Genomic DNA, 12,286 nt, shown 5'->3' with positions numbered 1-12,286 from the left:
AGGCTAAAGCTTTGACTGTTCCCAGGATGCACTGCACCGCCTCCTCTCTATCCCCGCTTCCAGGCACTGGAGCTCAGTTTGTAAGTTGGTGCCTGTAGTGCAGGCAGCTAACAGGGAGGGCTGCATCAGGCAGCCCTGAAAAGAGCTTTTCTGAAGAAATAAAACTTCAAGCGCAGGCAGTAGCTGCTATATGTCATTCTGACATATTATGCTGCGGCTCCCTCACCTCCCCCGGCGGTGCTGTATACCTCCGCGCTCTGGTTGCCAGTTACTTACAGCAGAGGCGCTCCAGTCTTATCAGGCACACACACACTGTTGCTGCTCTCCGGGATTGCGTGGCCGCACGTTAAGGGAGGAGGTAAGAGGGTCCCTCAGGTGGGACCTGATGAAATCATGATCCGGGACTGCGCGTGGACACTGTGGCCTTACAGGGACCCCACTATATCCACCAGGGCAGGAAACACAGGTCGGATTTACTAAAATCCGCTTTCCATAGGCTCCATAGTACCCGTTGGTGAAGTCCAGCATAGGGGAAAGGGCACTGACCTGTAGCCCCTCCCCCAGCCCCAGGCGCCATCTACAGCAGATGTTCCCGCCCTGGAGCTGCATCTCTCTCTCTCCCTCACTCCCTGTCAGCGTTTGGGTGCCATTACACAGAGCTGCTCTAATCCTGGGACTGCTGGGCACTGTCTCCACTGCAAAGCCGCCTGCCTCCATTTACAGAACACTTAAGTATTCTACATGTCGTTTAGACAGTGTTAGTTAAGAACAAGTGCATACCTACAGGAATATTTAGGACAAGTATTCTGTGATATACATCCAGTGTTTACTGTGCATTGTTTTATCTGTATACATACATAGCTTTACGTAGTATTGCTAGTCCAGTGCAGTTTTATTGTTGTTTGTAATAATTTCTGCATTGTACATGTGACTGTGTGTGCCTATAGCTGCTGTGTGGTTCCTATTCCGTGTATCTCACACATATTGCTATCCCTATATTCTGTACCCTGAGGGGGGGCTAAGTGTGTCAGGGTCTCATATATAGTTTTCAAAGGATATACTGTTTGGTATTTTTCTCTGTGTATTTCAGTCACCATATACCACTTAAATCCTCTGTTTGTGACCTGCATTTGCAATCACACTCCACAGGGTTTTTTTGTCAGGTATTGTGTCTTGCTATATTGTACTGTTACGCCCTTGTCAGGAATCGGCGTTCAGCAGCGTCTCACTTACCAGCGCGCTGGTGTGCAGGCCTCCGGAGGTCATGGCCCCAGTCGCGGCTGCATGGATGCGCTGACCGCGAGCGTCATCTCCAGTGTCGCTAAGTACCCCTGAGTCAAGTTCCGTTTGTGCCTTGCTGTGTGCCGGCATCCGGCTTGCAAGGGTGCCGCCATTACACATGCACTCAGCTGACCCAGGCACCCAATTCAGCGCTGTGCTTACCCCCAGAGGTTAAACAACCAATCACCGCAGAGCAAGGGGTATAAGTTCCAGTCCGTTGCTCAATCACATCGCCTCGGACAACGAGTCACATTGGTGTCTCAAGTTCTCCTGGTTCTCATGTTCTTGTCTCCAGTGGTTCCCTGTGATTCTTATCATCGCTTCATTGCATCACCCTGCATTTCCTTCACTCTGCTACAGACTCCAGCCACAGCCAGCCGCAGCTCATCAGCAGTAAGAGACTCTCCTCAGGTGTTTGTTCCATTGATTTACCTGTGCATCTCATTAGCTTTATACCAACTTATACAAAGCTTGTTGTATTGGGCCCTGTGTGGTAATAAGAACTGAACTATACAGAGACTGTGTGGTTTGCAAGTATTACCGGAGTTCTGTCTTCTAAATCATTTGCATCTATTTACCAAGTTATTCCACGTTTTGTTATCAGAGACTGTGTGCTTTGCAAGTATTACCAGAGTTCTGTTTTTTAAACCATTTTCATTCATTTATCAAGTCATTCCACGTTTTGTTATCAGAGACTTTATTTGCTTTAAACCTTCTGCCTTCAGCCATCAAGTTGTTCTCAATATATATTGTGTTGCCAGAGACTTCTACCTTGGATTCAGTCACCGTTTATTATTTCATTTTCTGTCATTACCGATGCTAAGTACCATCTGTTGTTACATCCTTGCTCTGTGAACTCTGTGTGCATTTAACATCAGCGCATATGCGCAGAACTTTTATTCTGCCTCCACGTTTCATATATTGTACCAACACTGACCCACTAGTGCCCCCTCCGGGGACAGACAAAATCAGAAACCTTACAGTTTGTCTGAGGCCCATGGACCCGGACGGTGGTCAGAGTGTGGGGTGAGAGGCGCTCCAAAGTCTGGTGTCCCAACTAGATGGTCAAGAGGCTGCACAGCAGCAGATAATACAATTTTTACAAGGAACGTCTTCCCGATTGGACACTCTGCAACAGTCCTTTTCTACTCCTGTTCCTCCATTGTCATCTCCAGTTTCCGTTCCAGTCTCCAGTTCCTCAGTTTCCAGTTCTCCAGTTGCTCCTGCTTCAATGTCTCGTATTCATCTACCTACGCCAAGCAAATTTGACGGTAATCCTAAGATGTGTCATGGATTCCTGAATCGATGTGAATCCACTTTGAATTGCTGCCACAGAATTTTCCAACACCCAAGGCAAAGGTCGCATACATTGTTGCTTTGTTGTCTGGTCCTGCCCTGAATTGGGTCTCCCCGCTATGGGAGCGAGCAGATACACTGCTGAATAACTACACAGAGTTTGTTGCCGCATTTCGACGCATCTTTGATGAACCTGGGCATACAACCTCCGCTTCTTCAGACCTCCTTCAGATCCGCCAGGGAATGCGTACTGTCGGTCAGTATGTCATCCAGTTCCAGACATTGGCATCAGAGGTGAAGTGGAACAACCAGGCGCTGGTTGCCGCCTTCTGGCATGGTCTTTCTGACCGCATAAAGGATGAGTTGGCTACTCGAGATCTCCCAGAGCAACTGGAGGCTTTGATTTCCTTATGTGTCAAGTTGGACTTACGTTTACGCGAGCGAGCCAGTGAACGCTCCCGAGGTGATCTTCGCAAGCATCGAGTTATGCCTCTTGTACAGTCTTTACCCATTACTGCTGATGAACCCATGCAGGTAAATAAGTTTTGTTTAACACCTGAGGAGCGGTCAAGACGGTTAAGGGAAAGGCTGTGTCTCTATTGTGCTGCTGCTGGTCATCTGATTGGTTCCTGTCCTGCTCGTTCAAGAAACGCCAGGTCCTAACTTGTAAAGGAGGAGTCAAGTTAGGAGCCTTAAACAAAGCCACCTCATATCAAGATATTATATTGCCTGTTACTCTAGAAATTCAGAATGATCTCCAGTCTCTGTCCGCCTTAGTGGATTGTGGACCTACTGGGAACTTTATCACGCAAGCTGCAGTGGATAGATTCCGTCTTCCAGTCTTAAAGCTGTCTCGTCCAGTTTATCTTACTGCCGTGGATGGAAGTTGTATTGCTGAAGGTTTCATCACGCAGCAAACCAAGCCTGTAGTTTTGGGAGTAGGTTTTCTTCATTCCGAGCTCATTGAATTCCTGGTCATACCAAAAGCTACCTATGAAATCGTGCTGGGTATGCCCTGGCTCCGATTGCACAACCCACAATTCGACTGGTCTACATTACAGTTAACAGCATGGAGTTCTTCTTGTTTTCATTCATGTCTAGCTTCAGTACATCCAATGAGATCTTCAAGTGTAAAACTTCAGTCTGGTCTTCCAGAGGCCTACCAGGAATTCGCTGACGTCTTCAGTGAAAAAGCCGCTGATATCCTGCCTCCCCACCGAGAATGGGATTGCCCTATTGATTTAGTTCCAGGCAGCAAACCACCTAGAGGGCGCACTTACCCTCTCTCAGTCCCTGAGTCTCAAGCAATGAGTGAATACATAAAGGAGAATCTACAGAAGGGGTTTATCTGTCTGTCTTCCTCTCCAGCCGGTGCGGAATTCTTCTTCGTTAAGAAGAAAGATTGAGGATTAAGCCCCTGCATCGATTATCGGGGTTTAAATGACATCACGATTAAAAACAGCTACCCGTTGCCCCTTATTACAGAGTTGTTCGACAGAGTCAGAGGTGCTTGCATCTTCACTAAATTAGATCTCCGCGGGACTTATAATCTCATCAGGATCCGAAGTGGTGACGAGTGGAAAACCGCCTTCAATACTCGTGACAGCCACTACGAACATCTAGTGATGCTCTTCGGTTTCAGTAATGCCTCAGCTGTGTTCCAGAACTTTGTAACCGAAGTGTTTAGAGATCTCCTGTATAAGTGTGTGGTAGTTTACCTCGATGACATCCTGATATTTTCTCGTGACTTGGTTTCCCACCATCAGCGGGTGAAAGAGGTTCTTCGATGTCTTCGACAGAATCATCTGTACGGTAAATTATCTAAGTGCACGTTTGAAGCATCTTCAATATCTTTCCTAGGATATAATATTTCAGGAACTGACCTTCAAATGGATCCAGCTAAATTGGAAGCTATAGAGAATTGGTCTCTCCCAACAACACTCAAGTCAGTTCAGCGTTTCATTGCCTTTGCCAATTATTACAGAAAGTTTATTAGAGGTTTCTCTACATTAATAGCCCCAATTACCTGCCTTACTCGGTAGGGGGGAAATCCTTCCCAGTGGTCTCAAGAAGCACTGTCTGCCTTTCATAAAATTAAACAGGCTTTTATTTTTTAGCTCCTGTATTACAACAGCCAGATGTCAACAAAGCCTTCGTTCTGGAAGTGGACGCCTCAACGGTTGGCGTGGGTGCAGTCTTGTCCCAAGTGGGTACTGACGGTAAGACTCACCCTTGTGGGTTTTTCTCTCGTAGATTCTTGCCCGCTGAAATTAACTACGCCATCGGAGACCAGGAGTTGTTAGCAATCAAATTGGCTCTTGAAGAATGGAGGTATTTGTTGGAGGGTGGGAGATTTCCTATTTCCATCTACACGGACAACAAGAACCTCCTTTACTTGAAGGCAGCGCAGTGTCTGAATCCTCGGCAAGCAAGGTGGGCCTTATTTTTCTCTCGATTTGACTTTAAGTTAATGTTTAGACCTGACTCACAAAATGTTAAGGCAGATGCATTATCTCGCTCTATGAGCTCAAGTGAGGAACCATCAGAACAAACTTCGACCAGTACTTAATCCTGTGGTATTTGCAGCTACAAGTATGTCTCAAGATCCACCTCCAGGCAGGATATTTATCGCTCCTGAGCTTTAACCAAATCTTTTGTCCTGGGCTCATACGTCCAAATTTACCAGTCACCCTGGAGTCTTAAAGACTTTTAAGTTCTTATCCCAGACCTATTGGTGGCCTCACATGAAAGCAGATATTCAAGAATTTATAGCTTCTTGTCCTAAGTGTGCTCAACACAAAGTTCCTTGTCAAGCTCCCGCAGGTCAACTGCTACCAAGTTCTATTCCAAGTCGTCCCTGGTCTCATCTGTCAATGGACTTTATTTCGGATCTCCCTCCATCCAAAGGGTATTATACCATCTGGGTAGCGGTCAACAGATTCTCAAAAATGGCTCACTTTGTTCCACCCATGGGGTTGCCTTCTGCTCCAAAATTGGCACAGTTATTTCTTCATGAGATCTTTAGATTACATGGACTTCCCAGAGAAATAATATCTGACCGAGGAGTACAGTTTGTGGCAAAGTTTTGGAGGGCTCTGTGTTCTGTGTTGCAAGTTAAACTAAAATTCTCCATGGTCTATCATCCTCAAACAAATGGTCAGACGGAGAGGGTGAATCAAGAGCTTGAGACCTAGCTAAGACTTTATAGTTCTTCCTCACAAGATGACTGGGTAGATTTATTGCCTTGGGCGGAGTATGCCCATAATTTTCATTATCATACTTCTACAGACACTACTCCTTTTTTCGCAGTCTACGGTCAACATCCTAGAGTGACGGATTTTCAAGATTTGCCCATTGTGGATGTGCCTGTGGCTTCCTCAGTGCCTCAACAGTTTGCTCAAATTTGGAAGAAGATTCATTTATCTCTTAAGAAAGTCTCCCATCGGTACAAAGTCTTTGCTGACCAGAAAAGACGAGCAGTTCCTAGCTTAAAACCGGGCAACAAAGTCTGGCTGTCTACCCGGAGTCTTTGTCTTAGAGTTCCTTCAATGAAATTTGCTCCACAGTTTATTGGGCTATTTCCAGTAGAGTGTGTTATCAATCCAGTGGTTTATAAGTTAAAACTGCCTTCTTATTTGAAAGTTCCCAACTCATTTCATATTTCTCTCCTTAGACCATTAATTCTCAATCGTTTCCAGAGAGTTCTTCCGGCAGGCCCAAAAGTGCAGACTCATCGGGGTGTGGAGTATGAGGTGGAAAAGATCCTGGACTCCCGGCATCATTATGGTCATTTGCAATATCTGATTGACTGGTCCGGATATGGTTCTGAGGAGAGGAGTTGGATCAACGCCTCAGATGTCCACTCTCCATGGTTGGTGCAGGCTTTCCAGAGACTTTTCCCTGCCAAGCCTCGAGGGTGTTCGGTGTCCACCCATAAAGGAGAGGATACTGTCAGGAATCGGCGTTCAGCAGCATCTCACTTACCAGCGCGCTGGTGTGCAGAGCCAGCCGCAGCTCATCAGCAGTAAGAGACTCTCCTCAGGTGTTTGTTCCATTGCTTTACCTGTGCACCTCATTAGCTTTATACCAACTTATACAAAGCTTGTTGTATTGGGACTATCTTCTGCTTGGGCCCTGTGTGGTAATAAGAACTGAACTATACAGAGACTGTGTGCTTTGCAAGTATTACCGGAGTTCTGTCTTCTAAATCATTTGCATCTATTTACCAAGTTATACCACGTTTTGTTATCAGAGACTGTGTGCTTTGCAAGTATTACCGGAGTTCTGTTTTTTAAACCATTTGCATTCATTTATCAAGTCATTCCACGTTTTGTTATCAGAGACTTTATTTGCTTTAAACCTTCTGCCTTCAGCCATCAAGTTGTTCTCAATATATATGGTGTTGCCAGAGACTTTTACCTTGGATTCAGTCACCGTTTATTATTTCATTTTCCGTCATTACCGATGCTAAGTACCATCTTTTGTTACATCCTTGCTCTGTGGCCTTTGTGTGCATTAAACATCAGCGCATATGCGCAGGACTTTTATTCTGCCTCCACGTTTCATATATTGTACCAACACTGACCCACTAGTGCCCCCTCCGGGGACAGACAAAATCAGAAACCTGACAGCCCTAGGGCTAAATTTTCCAATAATGTCTGTGTCTTAGGGTGGGAGATTCGTGGCTGATCCTGCGTCATGCAGTGCTGATGCCGTGGATTTATCTAAGGATAATATTCCAGCTGAGAGTCCAGGTACTAGGGGTTCTGTACCTCTCAGTCCGCTTGCAGCACAGGTGGCACACCAAGACCCACCTTGGGCTGCTTTTTCTAATTTACTGACTACACTAGTAACGAGACTTGAGCCCCCTGTGGGACCTCCTGTGCCTTTACAATCACATATTGTCCCTGTTGCAAATCCACCATGGGCGGATACTGTCGACTCAGTTACAGCAGTTAAATCAGTATTTGGTTAAACAAAAGCCTGACCCTCGCCCTCCTAGGACCAAAGGGTCATCTAAGCGGGCTATTTCTTCCTTACAATCCACTCATGTTTTGGATACTTCATCTGATGAAGATGGGGTATATTCTGATCCATCAGACACTGATGCAGATGCTTCTGATGGGGAATCAACAACACAAGTTGATGTTCCTGACCTCTTGGAGGCTATCAAACGGATTCTTCAAATTGATGATGAAACTGACCCTCCAGATACGTTTAAGAAACCTGATAAATTCAAACGTGAGAAGGTTACTAAATTGGTTTTGCCACATTCTGACCATTTAATTGACATGCGTCAGGAATCCTGGGAGTCTCCAGGAAAGAAATTCTCCCTGTCGAAAAAGATGCTAGCTCATTATCTCCTCGCTGCAGAGTTAAGTAATAATTGTGAAACACCACCTCCGGTGGATTCACATGTCGCACGTCTTGTGGTGTCTGCTACTCTGCCTGTCACTGCTGTCACCTCTCTGAAGGAACCGACGGATAAGCGCGTTGAGGGTTGTTTGAAGTCTATTAACACTCTTGCAGGTGCTGTACATAGACCTACTATAGCAGCTTCTTGGGATGCCAAAGCTATTGAAGCCTGGGTTCAAGAAATTGAGGAGGAGCTACCTCTGAATTTTTCTGATAATGCCAGACAGTGTCTTTCATATATTACCACAGCCTCTCATTACATTCAGGAGGCAGCTTCTGATGCCGGTGTGCTGGCGGCCAAAGCGTCTACTACATCCATTCTGGCTCGCTGGATTCTGTGGTTGCGGTCCTGGTCTGTGGATCTGGACTCTAAAAAGACCTTGGAGGTGATCCCTTTTAAGGGAAACATACTTTTTGGGGAAGATATCAACAAAATTGTTGCTGATTTAGCGTCTGCTAAAACTGCATGTCTGCCAAGTACTAATCCTTCCGCTCTGAAGGCTAAGAGTACCACGTTTCGTTCCTTTTGACCTCTAAGTAAAGCAAAGGGTCAGGTGTACCTGAAACAGGCTTGCACTTCCAAAACCTCTAAGCCCAAACCTAAACGTTCCTGGGCTTCCCGTCAGCCTGCTTCCAAATCAGATAAGCCTGCTGCATGACGGGGAGGCCCTCCCCCTGGGGGACCCCAGGGTGGGAGGCTGACTTCTGGGGTTCGCCCAGGTATAGTTACAGACCACTTCAGACACCTGGGTGAGGGAAGTTATCACTCACGGATACACCATCTCTTTCAAGAAACGTCCCCCTCGCCAGTTTTGCTCAACAAATATCACCTCAGATCTGTTGAAAGCAATAACTCTACATTTGGTGGTACAATTCCTCCTGGATACAGGAGTGATAATGCCGGTGCCTCTGTCTCAGAGAGGCAGGGGGTACTATTCAACGCTGTTCCTAGTTCCAAAACTGAATTAATCGTCCTGGCCCATTCTCAACCTCTAGCCTTTGAACAAGTTTGTGAAGGTATCTAAATTCCGTATGGAAACTCTTTGCTCTATTGTTCTGGCTTTGGACTGACCACGGCTCCCTGGATCTTCACCAAGGTCATGGTGGTCATGACGGCTCTTCTCCGCCATCAGGGTATCAGGATCCTGCGGTATCTGGACAACTTGTTGATCTTGGCGAACTCACCAGAGGTTCTCCTCTGTCATCTGGAACTGATGGTCCAATTCCTACAAGCTCACGGGTGGCTCATCAACTGGAAGATGTCCTCGCTAGTTCCTGCTCAGAGCATGGTGCACCTGTGGGTGTTATTAGACACACACAACCAAAGGCTGTTCTTGTGTCCGGAGAAGGCCCTGAAACTTTAGGACAGGAAAATATGCTTCTTCTCTCACCCACGAGTGTCGATACACTCGGCGATGCAAGTATTAGGCCTCATGGTGTCGACTTTCGACATGGTGGAGTACGCTCAATTTCATTCACGCCCTTTGCAGCGGTTAATCCTTTCCAAGTGGGATGGCCTGCCTCACCGGATCAGGTCTCACATGATCTCCTTGACTCCAGCAGTTCATCTATCTCTGACCTTGTGGCTCCAGGACCAACGATTGAGCAGGGGTCGTCCCTTCTGGATCTCCAACTGGGTCCTTTTAATGACGGATGCCAGTCTGCGGGGTTGGGGCGCAGTGTTGGGCAGCACTCTCTTCAGGGTCGGTGCACCAGGGAAGAATTAAAATAATAACAAAGGCAAACACACTACCCAGGCAGCTCATTGATTTTTTTTTGCTGGGAATAACATCATACATGAAAGGTATATAAAAGGAAAAGGGGGTCCTTAGATCCTTGGTGTATATAATAAACATAGTGTACCTAAGTACTGTATTAATAATGGTTAATACCATGTAACATGTTGGTACATACTACTACAGAAGCGAGAAGGAAAACTTAAGTATGAGTAAATATTATGAGGCAGGTGATATATCATTCCTCAGTAATAATAGATAGATAAGAGTAGAAGTTGTGAGCCAGGTACCGAAGATTATAACCTAATGTTTTATAAATATGAATGGCATAATGCAGCAGCCAAAATTAAACCAGGGGATGAGTGATGTCAGAATGGATAAGTCACGTTACTTGGATGGTCAACCTCCAAGATCAATCAATATCAGAGGTAGTAAAAATAAGATTTTACTTACCGATAAATCTATTTCTCGTAGTCCGTAGTGGATGCTGGGACTCCGTAAGGACCATGGGGATTAGCGGCTCCGCAGGAGACAGGGCACAAAATAAAAGCTTAAGGATCAGGTGGTGTGCACTGGCTCCTCCCCCTATGACCCTCCTCCAAGCCTCAGTTAGGATACTGTGCCCGGACGAGCGTACATAATAAGGAAGGATATTGAATCCCGGGTAAGACTCATACCAGCCACACCAATCACACCGTACAACTCGTGATCTGAACCCAGTTAACAGTATGATAAACGCAAAGGAGCCTCTGAAAAGATGGCTCACAACAATAATAACCCGAATTTTTGTAACAATAACTATATACAAGTATTGCAGACAATCCGCACTAGGGATGGGCGCCCAGCATCCACTACGGACTACGAGAAATAGATTTATCGGTAAGTAAAATCTTATTTTCTCTGACGTCCTAGTGGATGCTGGGACTCCGTAAGGACCATGGGGATTATACCAAAGCTCCCAAACGGGCGGGAGAGTGCGGATGACTCTGCAGCACCGAATGAGAGAACTCCAGGTCCTCCTCAGCCAGGGTATCAAATTTGTAGAATTTAGCAAACGTGTTTGCCCCTGACCAAGTAGCTGCTCGGCAAAGTTGTAAAGCCGAGACCCCTCGGGCAGCCGCCCAAGATGAGCCCACTTTCCTTGTGGAATGGGCTTTTACTGATTTTGGTTGTGGCAATCCTGCCACAGAATGTGCAAGCTGAATTGTACTACAAATCCAACGAGCAATCGTCTGCTTTGAAGCAGGAGCACCCAGCTTGTTGGGTGCATACAGGATAAACAGCGAGTCAGATTTTCTGACTCCAGCCGTCCTGGAAACATATATTTTCAAGGCCCTGACAACGTCAAGCAACTTAGAGTCCTCTAAGTCCCTGGTAGCCGCAGGTACCACAATAGGTTGGTTCATGTGAAATGCAGAAACCACCTTAGGTAGAAATTGAGGACGAGTCCTCAATTCCGCCCTGTCAGAATGAAAAATTAAGTAAGGGCTTTTATATGATAAAGCCGCCAATTCTGACACACGCCTGGCTGAAGCCAAGGCTAACAGCATCGACACCTTCCATGTGAGATATTTTAAGTCCACAGTGGAAAGTGGTTCAAACCAATGTGACTTTAGAAAACTCAACACAACATTGAGATCCCAAGGTGCCACTGGAGGCACAAAAGGAGGCTGTATGTGCAGCACCCCTTTTACAAAAGTCTGAACTTCAGGTACTGAAGCCAGTTCTTTCTGGAAGAAAATCGACAGGGCCGAAATTTGAACCTTAATGGACCCCAATTTTAGGCCCATAGACAGTCCTGTTTGCAGGAAATGAAGGAAACGACCCAGTTGAAATTCCTCTGTAGGGGCCTTCTTGGCCTCACACCACGCAACATATTTACGCCAAATGCGGTGATAATGTTTTGCGGTTACGTCCTTCCTGGCTTTGACCAGAGTAGGGATGACTTCTTCTGGAATGCCTTTTTCCCTCAGGATCCGGCGTTCAACCGCCATGCCGTCAAACGCAGCCGCGGTAAGTCTTGGAACAGACAAGGCCCCTGCAGTAGCAGGTCCTTTCTTAGAGGTAGAGGCCACGGTTCGTCCGTGAGCATCTCTTGAAGTTCTGGGTACCAAGTCCTTCTTGGCCAATCCGGAACCACGAGTATAGTTCTTACTCCTCTCCTTCTTATGATTCTCAGTACTTTTGGTATGAGAGGCAGAGGAGGGAACACATACACTGACTGGTACACCCACGGTGTTACCAGAGCGTCCACTGCTATTGCCTGAGGGTCCCTTGACCTGGCGCAATATCTGTCCAGTTTTTTGTTTAGACGTGACGCCATCATGTCCACCTTTGGTTTTTCCCAACGGTTTACAATCAGGTGGAAGACTTCTGGGTGAAGTCCCCACTCTCCCGGGTGAAGGTCGTGTCTGCTGAGGAAGTCTGCTTCCCAGTTGTCCACTCCCGGAATGAACACTGCTGACAGTGCTATCACATGATTTTCCGCCCAGCGAAGAATCCTTGCAGCTTCTGCCATTGCCCTCCTGCTTCTCGTGCCGCCCTGTCTGTTTACGTGG

This window comes from Pseudophryne corroboree, chromosome 1, assembly GCF_028390025.1.
Source record: "Pseudophryne corroboree isolate aPseCor3 chromosome 1, aPseCor3.hap2, whole genome shotgun sequence".
NCBI lineage: Eukaryota > Metazoa > Chordata > Amphibia > Anura > Myobatrachidae > Pseudophryne > Pseudophryne corroboree.
Note: the sequence above shows the minus strand (reverse complement) of the source record.